This window comes from Pleurodeles waltl, chromosome 10 (assembly GCF_031143425.1).
Source record: "Pleurodeles waltl isolate 20211129_DDA chromosome 10, aPleWal1.hap1.20221129, whole genome shotgun sequence".
Classification (NCBI taxonomy): domain Eukaryota; kingdom Metazoa; phylum Chordata; class Amphibia; order Caudata; family Salamandridae; genus Pleurodeles; species Pleurodeles waltl.
In genome coordinates, this window is record NC_090449.1 from 673,692,217 (window position 1) to 673,712,892 (window position 20,676).

The following is a 20,676-nucleotide window of genomic DNA, read 5'->3' on the forward strand; positions in this document are numbered from 1 at the left end:
TGCTTTAGAATACACTTTGATGCAAGTTTTAATTAGGTTATGTTTTTGGCACCTTCTAATAAATTAATATGGATTTTGATTGAATTGAATTGCATTTGAACTAATCTCATGACTTAGTATTGTAACTAATAGATAAATAAAATCACTAAAATGTAGAACGATTTGTGGTTATTCATGACTGAAAGGTCATGGTGTGATGTTATTGATTCTTATTAATGATGACTAATGTTTATTGAGTTTTGTGTATTGATTATTGGGAATTACCGACCATTCCCTAGCTGGGATTCTTCATGCAACTCAAAAGGTTAATCGACCTATGCGCATCCCCTTGTAAGTTTACTTATTAAGGCTCAGACGTGCTAACAGTTTTTGGTAGCAGCTTGATGGTTAGTTTCCTTGTAGAACTAGTTAGGTGGTTATGGTAGTAGTTTAAGATTGGTTAGTTATTCATTATTGAGATTTGGATTCTGTTTTTCGAAATAGCAATTGTAGCAAAGATGATGTCCCCTTACGCCCAGAAATGACCTTCCCAGATCCTGGATCCTGCTAGTACTGTTGGGTATGTTCTCGGCATTTTAGTGATAGTGTGAGAGTGATAGGTTGCGCTTGCACAGCTAATGGAAATCGCAGGTGAATTGTGGCGCATGCGAGGGAAAATAGGGAGTCTGCGTACTCCAGATGAAGTTTTAGTAGGAGTGTGCGTACTCCGCAGTATGAGAGTACGGAAGTCGTCGAACTTCATATGTGTATGGCGCTTTGTGCTAAAAATTTGGCCACGTGGTTGTTGACGTACGGACCCTGCGTGGTCTAAGACTCCGGAGTATAATGACAAGTGTAGCAGACACTTGGTTATATGTTGTTATCTGTCTGGTTTAGTAGGTTGATCAGGCGTGGTCAATAAGTCGTTGTGTGAGTTAAAGTGGACAAGAGAAATTTTTTACTGAGATTTAACAAGTCTTATGTGCACCAGGACAGACCCATTGATCAGTGGAGAGTGAAATTTGTGGGTCAAATTATGCTTGCGAATGTGGGAGACCAAGAAAGAGGAATAGCTGCATGAGCGAAAGGGCCATCAGTGAAAATCTGTAAGGTCTCTGAAGTGATTGTGTTACCTTCCTGTAGTAAACCGGCAGACTTCTTTTTGGTCATTGGGTTTTGGTTAGTGCTCGAAATATTTTGCATTAGTTTTGTGTGAATTGAAGCTTAGGAGGACGACCCACAAGACTTTTTCAGCAGCAGTGTGTGTGAGTGTGACGTCAATTGGAGCCGCGCTGGGATAGGTTGGTTAGTGAGAAGGGTCCTGCACGGATTGCCAGCCGTCCGTGAGAGTCAATTGGTTGGGAACATGGGTGAAGGGAATCTTGGGAGTTAAAGTAATTTCCTGATTTGATCCGAATATCCAAAAGTAGAAAAGATGAAGTTTTTCAAAGCGTTTAAGAGCACCCTGAGGGGAGATATACACATTAAGGCGACTTTGGGGGAGCCTACCCACTAGAAAATTCTCCAGTTTATATTGTGATGGAGGAGCGAGGTGTCGCACAGTGTCTTTGGTTAAAGCAATGGTGCAAATTGACAGAGAAACAAAGAGCTTTAGCGTTTTCTGAACATAGAATGTTTAATTTGAGAATTTTAGATCGGTTGCAGATGGCACTGTATGAAACAAGGACCCTTCTGAGACCGGCCAAGTTTAAGGCGTTGGCAGTTTGGGAGCTGATAGCGAGACAGCAGCAAGAAATAAAGTTCCAAAAGAGAATAAGACAAGTAGAGAATTCTCTAGCGGAAGCAAGATGGGATTGGGAACAGAAGAAGTGGATTACAGTGACACTGCAGGATGTTAAGTTGTTTCCTGCTCTTACGGAGGAAGATGAGATGGAAGGGAAAAAGGAGACTAGCAAAAGTGATAAGGGTTTGGCTGAGAGTAAGGAGACAAAAAAGGTTTCCAGAGTAGAAGAAGATTCAGATGACGAGGACCTTATTACTCAGATACTGAGGGACTGACCTCCACCATATGCGGTGCATGAAGGGGGTTCAAGTACTAGTTCTGCTCCAACTGCCCAGACACAAGCAATGAGGACAGTGACCCCAGTACAAGTTGATAATGGACAGGTACAAGGTGTAGTGCAGAGTACTCCTAATGCATTGGCTGCTTCAGTAGTCCAGGCACAGATGCATCTGCCACTGATACAGATAATTTATCCTGAAGTACTGATTCTTGAGACAACTTCAAACTTGGTGGTGCCTTCGCAACAAGTGGTTCCAAGACTATTGTTGGTCCAGACAGAGCCGACTCCAATATTGATGCCCCAGGCACAGTGTATGCCGAGGTTTACACCATTGACAGGGACAGTCAGATTTGACTCCGGTAATTAATCAGAGTATAGGAGTAACTCTTCCACAGAATGCAGGAGCTAGAGCAGCCCCAGATGCAATATCGCTTCTGATTACTGTTGGTCCAGTGGTACCCTTGTTTGCACAGAAGAAATCAAACACAGGAGAACAGGGTGAGATGTCGCAGAGCCTCGTGAGGAGGGGGTGAGAGAATATGTGCAGGTAGTCTCTTCCATGGGTCAGACCTTTGATGAATCAAGGCCACTAATGGATCTCAGTCCACTAGTCGCACTTCCCGATGCTGTAAATGGCCCGAGCGTAAGTCAGAGCTTAAAGCTCTTGACACCCCAACCTCCAGGTGCAATAGTGCAGCAGATGTCATCACCAAATGCAAGTAACATTACGTTACAGGGATTGACATCACAGCAGTTTAATGAGTGGTTAGATAGTCTGAACACCCCACAGAATATATCCAAGAGTGAAGAGCAGATTGATCGTGTCAGGTTGAGTACGGAAATAGCTGAACTGGTTGAAGGATCAATGGGGGTGAATAGGTTAGAATCCTATATGGAAGAAGAGCTGAGATACTTATGTCCGAGAATCACAAGAGAGGTGGATAAGGTACATCAGAGATTGGCAGACTTAGCGGAAAAAACATGATATAGAAATTGGGAAAACAAAACATTTGAAAAGGAGCTACAGGTTAGATTTTGAGGCAAAGGATTTTGACCACATGAGGTCAGCCGGAATGAAAGCACAACTTAAAGAATTATTACAGAGTGCTCAGATATGGGGATATGGGGAGAATTATTAAAATGGGAAGGCAGATGGGCAAAGATGAAGGATAAAAGGAAACAACATTCACAAAAAGGGTCCAAAAGTGCACAGAAAGATAAGGATACGGTAAAAATTTCACCAATGAGGGAGATTCTAGGAGGGCAGTTTGTTCATGTTCCTTGGCACAGGAGTGATATTCTGTCATTCACAAATGATTATCTAAAATTAAGGGAGAAAACGGTTGAATGGTACCAGCAGACAGATAGGTTTGTGAAGCTTTCGAAATGTCTGTGGGAAGACCTGAATACTTAATTGGAGATAGTGGTTCGGCTGATTTGTGGGTTGAATGCAAAAGAGCTGTAGACGGGCCGACAAGTGAACCAGAAAGGGATAGAACTACAGAAGCACCATCACCTGATGTAATAAAGCATTATTATAAGGTAATTGAGTTCTTGAAGATGAGAAATTTGCCTAAAAATATTGATTGGCAAAGGATTGACAGGACAGTGCAGGAGGTAAAAGAGTCGATACATGCATACTATGATAGATTGTTGAAGGCGTTCAAGGAGTACAGTGGCAAGGAAGCGATCGAGCCAAAAGACATGTCGCAATTTGTGTTCAGGTTTGTGGAAGGACTGAGACCTGAAATAGGTCAGATGATTAAGAGTCACTTGATTTGCTGGCAAGCGAAGCCAATTGACGAGGTGTTGCAGTATGCTAAATACTGTAGTGATGAAATTGAGTTGAAGCAGAAAAAGCTGAAGGAGAAAGTGATGGTGATGCAGATTAAGACAGCTCAAACAGGAGTGCAAGGGATTTTTGCTCAACAGATACCACGGCAGTAGGGAACTGTCATGTTCCAACCTCAGATGAGAGGTAGGGGTCCTGGAGTCAATATAAATCGAGGTACGGATCTGGGTACTGTAGTGGTTCAGAATGATGTGCAAGGGATAAAGAAGATGTTACTGTGTCACATTTGCGGAGCCGTGTGCCACTGGATGCGGGAGTGTCCGACGATGGTGCAGGAAGGTGTTGTTCAGCAAGGTGGTGATGTCAATACATTTCAAAATGTACGACTACCGGGAATGAGAGGTCTTAATCCAAATTTTCAGAATAATGTGGTTCAGATGCAGCAGGTACAAATGCTTCATGCACAAATGACACATTTACGACCAATGCAGCAGCAGGTGCCTATTGTACCTAGACAGAAAATGCAGATACCTCAAGCCCTGATGGAGCAGCAACAGGTGACGCTTACTCAACAGGTCACGGGTCAGAGACAAGACAGAAGTAGTAACACCGTGCACCAATTCCCATTACACAGTGAGAATGAAATAGATGGTGAATGGATGACTGATAGTTCGGATGAGGAGCCATGCATGCTTGGAGCCTCCTTAGAGGTAGATCAGAGGGGACCTTTTGTGAAAGGAAGACTTATGGGACACAGGGTCTCATTTTTGGTGGACACAGGAGCTACACGCTCTCCAGTGAGGAGTACAGAAGTTCCGAATTTACCTCTTTCAGGAAGAACAGTTGTGGGGGTAGCGAATAAGCATTTGACAAATCCGATCACAGATCCAGTACAATTCGAGATTGGCAACTTCCAGGGACTGCATAGGTTTGTAGTCTGTGATTCCAGTCCAGTATCCCTACTTGGAAGGGATTTATTGTGTAAGACCAAATGTTCGATATCTTGCTCAACTGCTGGGATAAAGATTCAGACAAATAGTGATGATAAATAAGAACTAACTCAAGAAACTGAGAGTGAAACTGCCAATGAAAAGAACCCATTGACTGGGTTTTTCCCGATGTTTACCTTAAAAGAGCTTCATTCAGATTTGAAGGGAACAGTACAAGAAAACGTGTGGGATCTAACAGGTAAAGAAGTGTGTTTGATTAAAGGAGTGGAGGTGATTAAGGTTACTTTGTGTCAGGAATCCCCAAGGTGCCTCCTGCGTTATCTGTCAACATCCCCAGGGATTAGGGTTAAATCATATCTCTGTTCTTGGTTAAACCTTCATGTTTCTAAGTAAACATAATGTGCTGTGTTCCACAATTGGTTTTATCAATGCTTGTTTTACCAATGCTTGTTTGCTAATGTGAGAAGGTGTAGACATGTGCTTCTAATTGGGTGTGGTGCAGACATGTGCTTCTTATTGGGTGTGGTGACTCATCCACATGTGGAAACTCAACTGCTTTACCGATTGGCTATAAATAGCAGAGTGAAGCATGCCTCCCTGCTTGGCTTTGTTTTGCTTCCTGATCTCAGCATCTGATTTGGCAATCCAGCCCCTGCTGTCATCCTCGTATTCAGGGCTTTTGAGGCAATTCTTTTTTTCGTTCCTGTACCAGCTACCACCAGGCATTCCTCCAGCACTCTGGAAAAGACTGCAGCTAAGTGACTCGTATTCCCCAGGGAGTTTGTTCTTTAAGCGCTGCGCTTTCCTAGAACAGCTGGTGTATTTCAGACCTCATATTTTGGCAGAGAGCTTATCTTGTAGAGACATATGCTTTTCTGAACATTCTAAATTATTGTTGTAGTTACTTGCCTAAATGCGCTTTAGGAAATCTGCTTGAGCTCAAGTACTGCAAAAAGTGACAATGCAATTTTAAAAGAGCATTTACGTGACTTTTCTTTCTCTAATAGCATAACTCTTCGATTTAAATTGTGTCATTCATGTCTGTGTTTCAGGTTTGAGGAATTTGCTTTTGAAGGGTTTTTCACACACACACAGTGAAACCAAATCAAACTGTGCCACCCTAACTGTCTAAACCCAGAGTGGACATTTGTATTTCTTGGATTGTTTTTGTTCCTTTTAGTTTAACCCTATGCATGCAGGAAAGTTATACGTGATATAATTAATGCCCTTGTTTGTCTTTCTTGTGCATGATAAGTGCAACCACTGTTCTAATTGTAGTGTGCAACAGTGAATCTCTGTGAAGCCAGCCATAGTGTCACAGCATTTGTTGTTATGGTACTCAGTTTGGGATTTTGGTAATGCAGTGTTAGTAATTGTGACAACAGTTATTATTTTCCAAGAAATGTGCTGGAGCATCCCGGTGTTCTTCTACCGCTCCCGTGCCGATATCAGAAAGAGAGATTCAGTTTCAAGGAAGTTGAGTGCACTAACTCTACTATCACTCTGTCAACAACACCTGCCCCCCGAAGATACAGGGTGCCTGGCTGGATCGGCAAGACGTGGCAGTGTTTTGTCTCTTTCTCTTCCACTCCCTCTTTCCTTTTGGGACATCTGCCGGGGTTTCTGTGTCCACCAGGAAGTGCCGAGAGGTGTTCCAGGAGGTCGGGGAGCATACCATCGCCACTGCAGACATCCTGCTTTTCAGGTGAGTGGCCCCATCTCAACACTTTGAAACCGAATGCAGTAATAATGTTCTAGATTCCATGTGATGCAGAATGGTTCACAGTGATTGACTTGTCACAAGCCTTCTTTTCTGTGCCTCTTCATGAGAATAGTCAGCTTCTCTTTAGTTTCAAATTCTTAGGCAGAGTCTATAGTTGGTGCAGACTTCCTCAAGGGCACACGGAGTCACCATCCTTGTTTGACCAGATCCTGAAAAAGAATCTGGAGTCATTGGAATTGCCGTTTCAGTCAACTCTGGTTCAATACATTGATGATTTGCTGATTGCATCCAAAGCAAGGGACGAGTGTAAGTACGACTCAATTGCCCTATTGAATCATTCGGGAACATTTGGCCATAATGTGTCACCATTGAAATTGCAGTTCTGCCAGAAGGTAGTGAAATATTTGGGTCACCAAATTGAGAAAGGGTCAAGGAGAATTTCCAGAGAAAGGATCACAATGATATTGCAGAGAAGTCCCCCAACTTCACAGAGAGATGTCGGGATGTTTCTGGGAATGGTAGGTTATTGTCATCAGTGGATTCCAAATTTTGCTGAGATTTCAAAGCCATTGCAGAAACTGACACATAAGAATGTCACTGATCCCATAACATTAGACCAGGAACAGATGAAAGCGTTCACTGAGTTGAGAGAGAGTTTGTGCAGAGCTCCAGCGTTGGGTATGCTTGATTACACAAACCCATTCACATTGTTTTGTCATGAATGTGATGCATGTTCTTTGTCTGTTTTGACACAAGTCCATGGAGGTGCTTATCACCCAGTATCTTACTTTTCAGCTTCCTTGGACCCAGTTGCAGCAGCCTTACCAGGTTGTTTGTGTGCAGTTGCAGCAGTTGGTCAAAGTCTCTCACAATGTGAGGGAGTAGTGATGGGATATCCCCTGACAGTAATGGTCCCTCACTCAGCTGAGATTGTACTGACAGGGACGGAGCACAGTATTTGATGGTGCCGGACTGACAAGGTATGAGACGAGCATTTTAGGTGTTCCAAATGTAACATTGAAAAGATGTACAGTGCTGAACCCCGCTACTTTACTTCCGAGTGATACTGTTGAAATTGAAAACGAGGAAGACATTGAGCATGATTGTCTTGAGGTAACTGAGTTGTGTACAAAACTGAGACCTGACATCAGAGATACTCGATTGGAAGAAAATGACCAAATTGTCTTTGTTGATGGTTCATGTCTCAGAGATGCTACAGGAACATTGAGAGCAGGCTATGCTGTGTGCACAATTACAGGTACTTTAGAAGCTTCTTGGCGTATATTCTGCACAAGTAGCAGAATTGGTTGCTCTTACTAGAGCGTGCTATGTGTCTGCTAGACTGAGAGTCACTATCTATACGGATAGCTAATACGGATTTAGAATTGTTCATGATTTTGGTCAATTGTGGTCGCTTAGAGGTTTCCTGGCCTCAACTGGTTCAACAGTGAGAAATGGCGAAAGATTAAAAGAGTTGCTGAATGCAATACAATTGCCTGAAGAAATTGCTGTGGTGAAATGCAGTGCATATCTAAAGTCACAGGACTACATGTCACTGGGAAATGGATATGTGGATCAAATCGCAAGGTTTTGCGCATTGAACTGTATATCGTTCAAAGACAAGTGGGAATTGATGTCTGAAGAAGATGCTACATGTACAAGTTTTGCATTAAAAGTGATTGACACAGTGGAAGAATTGAAAACTTTGCAAGGTAATGTTGACAAGGAGGAGAAAAGGTCATATCTTAAAATGAAGTGTGTCCAGAGACAGGATGAGCTATTGTTATCAGAAGAGGGTCAAATGGTTTTGCCAAATAGTTTGCTGTCACAAATGGTGAGGTACTATCATGGTCAGGCACACATTGGGAGGGATGCCATGGTTTGTTTGTTTAAAATTAATTGCTTTAACCCCCAATTTAGTCAAGCAGCAGAAGCAGTATGCCATCGCGGTGTTATTTGTCAGCAATTAAATGCAGGGAAAGGGACCCTGGGGAACTTGAGCCACATTGGAAGAGCAGGAGGTCTATTCAGCAGAATGCAGTTGGATTTCTTTCTTTTCTTTCTTTTTTAATTTTCTTTTTTTCTTTTTTCACTGACATAGCTATAAAAAGAAACTTACTGGCAAATGACTCACTTAACTCCGAAACCCCGAATATGACCACCCCTGGTGATAGTTCAATTTCTAATTTGGCAACGTCTTTAATGAACTGCCCCAATTTAATACGCAAGTTCACCATCTTCGTGCAGGTGGCGAACATATGTATTACATCCACTACATGTAGGTGACATCTTGGGCAGTGCACTCCTTGTATCTGGCCCCTTTGCGCTAATTTCCCGGGCGTAATATACAGATCAAAGATTGTTTTATAATGTTGTGTCTGAAGGGATGCTGAGATCAAGGAGATCCGGCCTAGCTCGAGAGATTCATAAAAAACCTCCTCTTCCACATTCAACTTATCGCACCACTTCTTGCTATACTGCGCCAGATCGTCAGGTAAATTATCAGTCGGTCTAGCATATATTGATCGTATCATAATCTTATCAGAGGAGATCATCATCTCAAATAAAGAATTCTTTACAAACCCCGCTGCACCGCCGGTTTTCCGAAGAATAAAATTCCTTACTTGTAGATATATAAAAAAAGCCCCTTTGGGCTAATCCAAATTTCCCATGAAGATTTTCGAATGTGGTGATTGTAGAACCCTCCATAAAATCACCTAATCTTTGTATTCCCTGTTGATTCCACCTTTCCATGATATTATCTTGGAAAATCTCAGGAAGGAAAGTATTATCCTTAATCAAACTATAGTAATTGTATCTTCCAAGCCCACATTTCTTTCACCACAAACCCCAGACTTTGAAAGCAGCATTTAGGACTTTGAACAGAGCCTTCTTAAAATAGCTGGGCTCCAAAAGTGTGAGCAATGCCCCATTTGCAGCAGGGCCGATTAATACCTCATAGATACTTGGGACATATTCCCCATCACTTACCAGACATCCATTTTTAAACAGCTGCCGTCTGATACAATTTAAAGTTGGGAAGGGACCATCCACCCCTTTCCATTGGTAATATCATATATTTACTGGTTCTACGTATCTTACCATATGACCGGACAAACCGCATTATCAGCTGATCCAATTTCCTAAACCAAGATTTCTAAAATTCCAATGGAATCGCCCGAAATAGATATAACACTTTAGGAAGGAACATCATTTTTAGCATACTGCACCGCCCCATAATTGTCATATGCAAATTATTCCATCTGCTAAAATTATACCTGGCATTATCTATAATAGGCCAAAGGTTAGTCCGGACAATCTCCTCTACCTGGGGTCAAATATCAATCCCAATAGACTGCGTGTTCTACTTTTCGTGTATCCGACGAACTACAGTGTTCATTCAAAACTATCTGAGTCTTATCTTTGTTAAGAAGATAGCCAGAGACTGCCCCAAAATTTTCTGCAGCGCCCTCAATTTCTTTAAGGGCAAATTCCGGATTGGCGGTTATAACTGCAACATCGTCTGTGTAAGCCAGAATTTTTGTTGCCCACCCATAGCGAATGACTGGCTAAACATTAGCATCCATTTCCAAGAAATGCAAAAAGGGATCTAAGTATAATGCGAATAATAGGGGTGAGCCTGGGCATCCTTGCCGTGTACCCCGTTTGATCCTAAAGGGATGTGAATATTCTCCCCCGATCTGTATTCTAGCGCTTGGTTCCTTATATAAAGCTTTGACAGCTGCGATAAATCTTCCTCCTAGACCATATGTCTTCAAAATGTCCCACAGATACTCCCAGTTCACTCTGTTGAATGCTTTCTCAGCATCCAGCAGAATCATAGCCATGGGCTCTGCTGCTATATGCGTAGCATCAAACAGCGCTATCACCCTTCTAATATGATCAGTTGTGTCCCTACCAGGGACATATCCATGTTGGTTACAACTGACCAATTTACTAATGCACGCAGACAATCGAGTCGCACATATTTTAGAGTAGACTTTCGCATCACTATTGATAAGGGTGATAGGACGATACAAGCTTAGACTTGTTGGGTTCCTGCCTTTCTTTTAAAATACTACAATATTAGCAGAGCCCCAAGATGGAGGGGGGTTACCCCCATGTTGTACATTGATCACCAGTTTCAACAACACTGGTAAGAGCATACTCTTAAAGCATCTATATAGCTCTAAAGGAATGCCATCCGGCCCTACAGCCTTTCAATTTGGAAGCGACTCAAGCGCATCTGACAGTTCTTCCATTGTCACCTCCTGCCCCAATGTTATTTGATCCTCTGAGGTAATCCAACCACCCCAAGTCAGCGTCAGCCAGTGACTATCAATATGTTCCTGACCAGTGTTGACAACGCCATATAATTCTATGTAATATTCTCGGAAAGCTTCCCTAATGGCATCAGATCCCATAACTATCAACCCTGCTTTATTTCGCACTTTCAAAACTGAGCCTAAAGAAGCCCTCTGACGAGCCTGCATTGCTAAAATATGTCCTGCTTTCTCGCTGAATTCATAGCATTCCCTTCGTTTTGTTAAAAAAAAATTGTCTGTCCTCTCGGTTGAGTGTTTTCCTAATATCATTTGAGCTATTGATACCTGGTGAAGGGCGTCCTCAACCCCAACATCATTCTTGATCACCCCGATAAGCTGCTCTTCAGCTGCCTGTAATTCCCCCACGAGTACATGAAACTGGGCTGCTGCTTGTTTTTGTCGCCTTACGCTGAAGCCGAGAGTTTCCCCCCTTATAACTGCCTTTAATGTGTCCCAAATTATCTCTATTGGGGCAGTTCCCACATTAAAATAAAAAAAATCCTTCATCCGCATATTCATATGCTGTATATACAAGGGGTCACTCAGCAAAGCCCTCTCAAAGGTCCAGTTCTTCCTAAATCTCTGCCAGTCTCTAACCCTGACCTCTAATATTAATGGATTATGATCCACCATAAAACGAGGGTATAGCTTAACCTCCAATTCATCTAGAAATATAGGAGAAACAAGAAAATAATCTAATCGAGAAAAATTCCTGTGAGGTGCAGAAAAATAGGTATACCCCGGGTTTGGCCTCTCCAAAGCCGGCCATACATCTATTAGCCCCACTTCCCTTTGCATATTCTTAAGGGCGTGAAAAACTCTAGGCTTCCGCCCCGGGTGTCTTTCCCTCCTAATATCTCTTAAATTCTGTACTCCGTCCCACGACCCATTAAAGTTCAAATCACCACATCCGATAAACGTTGTGGGCCAAAGTGCTAATTCTGCAGATATCAAATCAAATAAGAAGGGATCATAATCCACTGATCCATATAATTAACATAACGTGAATCTGACATTGCCGAATGAGCACTCCATTAATACCCATCTCCCAAATACATCTACTTTCCTCCGAGTAACGGTGCAGCTAGTATTACCTGTCAAGATAGCAACCCCCTTTGTTTTAGACATCTGTTCAGTACACCCTAACAGATACAGACCCAAAGTCTCTAGCAATTTCCTATCTGCCTTTTCTATATGCGTCTCTTGCAAGCAATAAATGTCCGCTTTCAATATCCTCAGATCATCTGCAATTTTCTTCCTCTTACGGGGGTTATTTAAACCACATACATTTATAGTTGCTATCCGGATTGTCGACATATATATAGGTTTGATTTATTTTGCTTGACTGACTCACACTTACCAATGTCCACCTTACAATTTATGCAAACATGCTTGATTCTGCAACCCCACCCCTTCATTGCCATGTCCATAGCACGAGTTCCTAAAAGCGAGGCGGTTTGTGCTTCGGATCATATCTTGGACTGGATTTCTTTGGGTACAAGTTTTCCCCTTTTATTCACCCCGTGACAGCTTGCCACCGCCCCCACCCATCCTCCCCCGCCCCCCTCCCTGTCCGCCCCTCCACCCCCTCTCACCCCCTTCCCCTCCTTCCCCAACACCCCACCTTGATGACCTCTCCCCCTCTCCGACCCACTCCCCCTCCACCCCACCCCCCCTTAGAGGCAATCAGACCAACGTTGGCCTGAATGTTGGTGTCGCTTAGGTGCCTAGGTGCAGACCGCCACCCCACCCCAGACTCTCCGGCCACCTAAGCTTGCTCCCTCGAGAGCACCAAAACTTTCTTAAACCGTATCCCCTTTGAAATCCTTGCATTAGGTTGTTTTAAGCCCAAGTAAATATTCTTTAGCCTGAACCTCTGAATTAAACAGTCTAACTTTCGCATTGATCACAGTCTTTAAACGAGTGGGTGCAAGTAAATACGCCTCTCCACCTTTGTCCTGAAAGGGTTTGATCAGCTGCCGCAGCCTCCACCTTTGCTCTACAGTGACATGGCAATAATCAGGTCGAGTGAAGAAGGTTACCCCCCGCTACGCGGGGCATCGGGCGGACTTTTTCAAATATAGCCTGTCTCAGGAGGTAGTTCCCAAAATAAACCAATATAGCTCTGGGGTGTTTAGCCTCTTCTTTGCGACCCTCTTGACATACTACTGGGTACTGATGCACCTGTTGGACCTCAGACTCCCAGTCCCAGTTAGTGAGTTCTGGAAATGCGTCTTGCAGCATTTTAATCATATATGCCCTGATGTTATTGCCTTCTACTCCTTCTTTAATGCCTAAGAAACGTAGTTTTTTCCTCCTCTGCCTATTCTCCTGATCTTCCAGTTCCCACATAATATCAGTTAATTGTCCATCATGTGTTGCAGTTTGTACTCTTAGAGCCTCAATATCTGCTTCTACTGCCATCATCCTCTCCTCCATTGTGCTTAGTTTCCCTTCAATTTCTGCACATGATTTTACCACCTTGCAGACCGTTCCTTGTAGATGTTTTGTAGCCATCCTTGCACGTCGACTTTCTGCTCTTGGCTCAGTTTGTAGCTCCTTAATCGAATCATATATAGACTGTAGCATTTCTGAGTCTGTATGCCTAGCACCAGTGCTAGAAACCGAGCTACATACCAGTGCATCACCCCTCTTCTCCGCGTTGGCCTGGACCTCGAGAGTATGCACCTCCGCTGTGCTCACCTGATTAGTTCCTGAGTAGTCCCATTTAAGTGCTTTCCTGGTCTGGGTGGAGGGCTCCACGCCATCTCCAATGGGATCCCGCCCCTTGCTTTTCCGCCGTCGCTGTCATACAGTGGACTCTTCAAGAGATAAGAAGCTTGCAGATTCGGAGGATTTGCTAGCTCCAGTTCACTTGAGCCTTGATCACTGTTGGTGGAGTCTGAATCCTCTGTAAAGGAATCAAATTTATCACCTCCATCTTTAGGCCACTCAGGCCCCTTTTTCTTTGCCCCAATTGCTTCGAGTCCTGCAACAAGTGTTTGGGCCATATGAGTTAGATTCCCTGCAACGCCCCAATGGGCTAGTGACTTTCCCTTGGCTAGCTTGAGGGGAAACGTAGGTTTCTTGCTTCTCAAATCCTAGTTGAACATTTCCCCCGGAGAGTGTATGTATTTCCGCATACTTTAATGACCTAGAAGGATCCTTTCCCCCCTCAGGCAACTCAACCTCAGGAGCATCCAAAACTTCAGGAGCTTGCAGCCAGTTCAAGAGAGAGGCTTTTTCTTTGCTGACATCATCAGGAAGCATCTTCTCTTCACTATTGGCCCCAAGTTTCCCGCTTAGTATTGATTGAGTGTCAACTTAAGGAGGCACAATATGCACGAGATTGTCTTCTTGCGTGCCCCCCTTCCAAAAGCCCATAATCATAGGTTGTGTCTTATTTCCCCCGAGGGAAGATGATGGGGGGGCGCAGCTCTTGGCCTCCTTACTTATTCCTGTGGGCAGTTTTCCACTTGTTTTCCCGAGTGTCGGGGTTGGACATCTGGTTCCGGGGGCCATTCCACCATTAGGTTTCTTAGTCCGCGCCGCTCGTGCACCCTCTCCTTTTTCCCCAAGGTTTCGGCTATTTTTTGGTGCCTAAATACTGGTAAGACCGCTAAAAAATGTGTCACAAATTCCCCCAAAATGCATTAACCAGGATTGCACACCCCACAGAAACAAGCCAAAAGTATTCGCAGGGTGAAGGTTCGCTAACTTCAGGAAGACCAGACCATGCATTTCCAGATAAACTGTCCTAGTTCAAGTCCTCTATGTACTCCAAAATATTCGCCATCCACCTTCATCATTTAAAAAACACCTTGCTGCCGATATAAATATCCCATTTGGGGGATACGGCACTTCAACTCTCTCCTCCTCACTTGCAGTGTCCTCTGGTAATCCGACCAGATCAGAACAGGTCAAGGTTCCATACCTAGAGCAAGAGAGGAATGGGGCCGCATCGTACGTTGCAGTGTGACCCTCTCAGCGTCTAAAAAAAAAAACATTTACAGCTATGAAGCCCCCACCACAGACCAGATTCCATACCTTGTTTGTAAATGAGGCATACCGACAATTCTGACCTCGCTCGAGCTGCTTTCCCGGCTCTCCTTGCTTCAGCAGTGGCAAACCCAAACCTCCTGGGAGCAGCACGAGGGAGCTAGGGGGGTTCCAATCCGGGGGGCCCTCCGCTGCATCGAGCGAACAGAGAAAGGCTTCCAGCAAAAGTTTCCAAATGCACTGAGTTTCCCGACGCGTCCTCCGGCCTGCGCCGCTCCAAACTGCCGGTGTCTGCGGTGGGCGGGGCCTAGCGGCCGTGACTACGTGAACGCCATCTCGCCTCCGTCAGACAGAATGCAGTTGGATTTCATTGAAATGCCTGTGTGTGGAGGTTTGAAATACGTGTTGGTGATTGTGTGCATTTTTAGTCATTGGATTGAGGCGTAGCCTACAAAAAGGAATAATAGCCTCACAGAAACAAAGCTGTTGCTTAGAGAGTTGATACCACGTTTTGGAATTTATGATCTCTTTAGAATCAGGTAGGGGAACATAATAATGAGGTGATTAAACTTATGTGTGCATCACTGAACATTAAGCAGAAGTTGCATTGTAGCTATCGCCCTGAAGCACCAGGACTAGTGGAGCAGATGAATGGTACTTTGAAATCAAGAATTGCCAAGATGTGTGCAGCTACGAATCTGAAATGGCCAGATGCATTGCCTATGGTGTTGATGTCAATGAGAAACACACCTGACAGGAAGACAGGACTGTCGCCCCACAAGATTTTTATGGGCAGAGCAATGAGATTGCCAGCAGTTCCAGACAATGCACTTGACAATATTACAAATGATATGGTGTTGGACTATTGCAAGGGTCTGGCTGATGTGGTTCGCTCTTTCTCTCAGCAGGTGGAGGCCGCCACACTGCCACCAATTTACAATCCTGGGCACAACCTGAGAGCCGGCGACTGGGTTGTTGTCCGCAAGCACGTGCGCAAGACGTGTTTGGAGCCTCATTGGCGGGGACCTTACCAGGAGATCTTGACGACTATGACAGCTGTAAAGTGTACAGGAATCCTGAACTGGATTCACGCCAGTCACACAAAGAAAGTGGCATGTCCACTGGATCATGAAGAAGCGTTGTTGAGAGCACAAACAACTGCGAAGCAAGTTGCAACACCTGAACCAGAAAAGGAACTAGGAGAACCTGAAATCGAACAAGAGCTTGTGGAAGATGGTTCTATCACCCCTGTAAGAGACGAAAGTGAAGAATTACATGAGGGTGCTGGAGAATCAATCTCGAAGGATGCAGCAGGAGAGCAAACAAATGGAGCAAGTGCCAGACCAAGAAGGGGAGGGAGGAGAGCTGCATCAAAGCCAAAGTGATCTGACTCCTCCTGAGCCTGTTGCAGGTCCATCAAGAGAAAACACCATAGAGAAGGAAAAGGAGAAAAATATTGACAGATGGTTCAAGAAAAGGAGATAATTGGCCTGAGTCACAAGTAGAGAAAAGGAAGGAAGTGGTTATTGATCAAACAATAGAGGAAGAAGTAGATACTACGAGAAAAGAAGAATTAAGGGCCAGATGTACGTAGAAAGCAATTTGCGACTTGCAAATTGCGAGTCCCTGCGACTCGCAATTTGCAAGTCGCAAATTGCTATGCAGTACGGTGTCTCAGACACCGACTGCAACTCGCAATGGGGTCGCAATGACCCACCTCATGAATATTCATGAGGTGGGTCGCAAATTGCGGCCCCATTGCGAGTATAGGCACTCGCTAACATGGAGGCCTGCTGTCGTCAGCAGGCCTCCATGTTAGTGACCTGCTTGTCAATAAAGCAGTTTTTTTTTGGGGAAATGTAGCCCATTTTCCCTAAGGGAAAACGAGCTGCATTTCAAAAAATCCGAAACCTTTAGTTTCGGGTTTTTTCAGGGCAGGGAGTGGTCCCTTGGACCACTCCCTGCCCTGAAAAAATATTTTGGGGTCCAGTCCCAAACTGGAAGGGGTCCCATGGGGACCCCTTCCAATTTGCGATTGGGTTACCATCCACTTGAAGTGGATGGTAACTGCGATGCCATTTGCGACCGCATATGCGGTCGCAAATGGTATTGCATCCCAATGCGACTCGCAAATAGGAAGGGAACACCCCTTCCTATTTGCGAGTCTGAAATGCATTTTGCGAGTCGGTAACGACTCGCAAAATGCATTTCTGCATTGGGGTACGCGTTTTGCGACTTGCAAACGGCAGATTTTGCCGTTTGCGAGTCGCAAAACGTTTCGTACATCTGGCCCCTAGTGAAGAAGAGTTGAGTGATGATAGAACATTGAAGAGAAAGAGAATAGCAACTCGAAGATATGCAGGTCCTAAATGGGCATATGCAACTACAAACGAATGGCAACACGAGTTTATGTCTTTTTTTTTATAGGGAGGCTCCAAGTCAATATTCTGATGTAACCTGAAGATGAGCAAGGAATGGAACAGTTGAAATTAATCTAAGAATTATTTTGAGAAAGAAACTGTTGAAAGTAAACTGGAAAATACATTGATAACCTGACTTGATCTGAGAAACTGGATGAGACAACATGCTAATCCATTTTGACAAGGAAAAGGGTTCCTGGATGCAAAACTGAACTGTTGAAAGAATAATTTTCTATTTTTGATTTTTGATGCACTTTTCTAAGTTACTTCTGCTTTCTGATTCTTTACAGATCATGGCTGAGTTCAATAATCAGGTTAGAGATGCTAAGCACTGTAAATATATGAGCATTGGATTGACTTTTATGTGTGGGATTTTGTTTATAGTGGTGATTGTGGAAATATCTGTTCTTGATGCAAAAGGAGTCAATCATACTACTGCTTCTGAGACTACTACACTAACGGATTTGGAGAGGTTTAAGTCTAATGAGAAATATTTGCATGATTATACTAATGCTCAAGGAGAACTTTCTTCTAACGTCTTCCATTGATTGCTGAGTCAGTATGTTGAGACGATACATGCAAAGGATTGTCTTGTGTGTACACAAATTCCTTCATCAGTCAAGGAAGAAGTTACGTACCATAGTTTTCCGTTAACTTATGGGATAAGTTGTAGTCTGCCACGAACAAGGTTTTATGATCAGAAATATATTCAATATTTTTACTGGAATCACGACGTAGTGTTTTCATTTGTTCCCATTATTAGGTATTTGAGTAGAGTAGCTAAGGATCATGACACAGTATTGGTTAGAGGATTCTTTGAACCTAAACTAATGTTTGTGATGGCTTATGCACATAAAAACAATCTAACATGCTTGCTTACACCTTTGGAGAAAAGCTTCTTAAGTCAGACTGACGATAGGAGAAAAGCATTAAAAGAGAGATTAGAAAAAGGCTTAGAGAAATGGACTTACAAGAATGATTATGCTTACACTGCAATTAAGACGCAAGGAAAAGTAGCTTTAGATGCATATACATAGGGAAGCTTTGTATATATACGCCAAAATCAGGCACTGACACTTTATTTGTGGGTACGATTGAAAGTAGGCATGTGTTTTTGTTTCAGAGTAAATTAAATTTTATGTTGAATAGTCAGGACCCTGCGATTCCAGGTATCTACTATATTTGTGGACTTAGGGCCAGATGTATCAACTGATTTTGCATTCGCAAACTGCTAAATCGGCTATTTGCGAGTGCAAAATCGGGGTCTGCAATGCATCAAATGCATTCGCAGACCAAAAAATGAAAATCGCAAAAATTGCGATTTTCTGCGTTGCGACCTGGATTTTGCGAATCGCAATTTGCGATTCGCAAAATCCAGGTCACAAAGCAATTCTGCAAAAAATCGCAAATTGCGATTTTTCGCAGAATGGTATTTTGCACTTGCAAAATACGATGACCTGCAACCAGGTGGTAACCTGGTGCAAAATTTAAAAATGCAGTACAACTGCATTGTTTAAATTAGATATGTAAAGCACACATGCCCTTTTGGCATGTGTGTACTTTACATGTGCAAAAAAAAAGAATTGGGGTGCAGGAGAGGGGGCCTTAGGCCCCCAGCACCCTGGCCCTTTGCATTTCCCAAATTGCGATTTCTGTTTCATAAATCGTAATTTAGGAAATGCAAAAAATTTGCAGCTATGGCCCAACAGGCCCATAGCTGCGAATGGGGCCAGTATCGCAATTTGCGATTCGGTAATTGCATTTGCGATTTTTAAGAAATCGCAATTACCGACTCGCAAATGTGATACATGGCCCTTTGCGAGTCAGTAATTGCAATTTCTTAAAAATCGCAATTACCGAATTGCAATGGGCCAGATTCAGACATCTGGCCTTAATGCTTATTACCGACTTCCAAGAGAATGGTATGGGACATGTTATTTGGGAATAGTGTTCCCAAAGATTTACAAGATAGAGGACTTGAAAAAGTTTCTGAAATTGACTGAATTACATCATAAGAGACAGAGGAGGGAATTCTCTTCTGCGATAGTGGGAGATATATTTGGTGAGTGATTCCTTCATTGGGAGCCATCCTGAACTCAATCAAGATACGAAAGTTGTCTACTATTGTGGATAACATTCTGACAAATTTTACAGGGGCAATACTTCTGATAGATACTGAATTGGCAGCGGATAGAGCTGAGTCTACAAAATGGTCTTGCTTTAGACATCCTTCTAGCGAAGGACAGCAGAGTCTGTAAAATGATTAACTCTAGGCATTGCTTCTCGTACATACCTAATAACAGTAAGGAGATAAGAGACTTACTTACTAACTTGAGTAACTCAAGTAGTGATTTGAAGGAATTGGAGGAACCAGGTGTGTGGAAAAAGGTAGGAAAAGGATGTGTTTCAGTGGGTAATTGGCTCAGTAATACTTGGAATGCAGTACTACTATAAATCAGACAGGGAATATTGATTGTAATTGCTTGCATATTAGGAATATGGGGATTATGTAAATTGTGTCAAAAGATTAAATTAAAAAGGTCTAAAAATAATCACAGGAGGGAAGAGCGAAATAGGGAAAGAATCTATAGGGAAGATTTGAGAAGAAGACAAAGGCCCTCATTACAACCTCGGCTACGGGTGGCAGAATACTGCTCCCTATTTCAACTTTTTCGCTGGGCCAGCAGACGGTAACAGTGTTACTGTCTGCTGGCCCAGTGGAAAAGTCACATCAACATTGCTCCCGGCTCTTAATACAGCCGGCGGCAATGCTGATGTGCAGCGGGTGCAGTAGCACCTGTTGCGCATTTCACTGCTGGAAACGCACGATGGGGCCAGTGAAGGGCCCCCCAGGGACACACCAAGTCCCCCTTACCGCCAGCCTTTCCTTGGCAGTGTTTACCGCCGTGGCCAGGCTGGTGGTCGGGGACTCATAATTCCCAGGGCAGTGGTGCTTGCACCGCTGCCCTGGGAATTATGACCACCAGGCAGAAGCCTGACGGTATAGTGGAGGGGCCGGCGGTATGCCCGTGGCTATTGCGCCATGGTCATAATGGCTGGCGGAACACCACCAGCCTGTTGGCGGTGTTACCGCCAGCTTACCACCGGCCGCCAGGGTCGTACTGAGGCCCAAAATGCTGAGGAAATTGAGCTATAAAATGGCAAGAGGAAAAGGTAGTATGATGACATATTTAGTCATCAGAGGAGGGCTTGTTAACGCAAATGACTTACTTAAAAAATTATTAATGAATGTTTATGAGTTCTAAATAATGGATTTGATAGAAAATGATTAACGTGGAAAAATAATGTGCACATTTGAAATTGTGACCTCGCAGAATGGCCATCAGTATTCACAAAATGTACTAAATGAGTGATTAACATACATGAAATGTTGAAAACGCATTAGAATCATGTAGTAATATGTCATATTGTGAGTTATAACCTATGTCTTGCAATAATTGCAG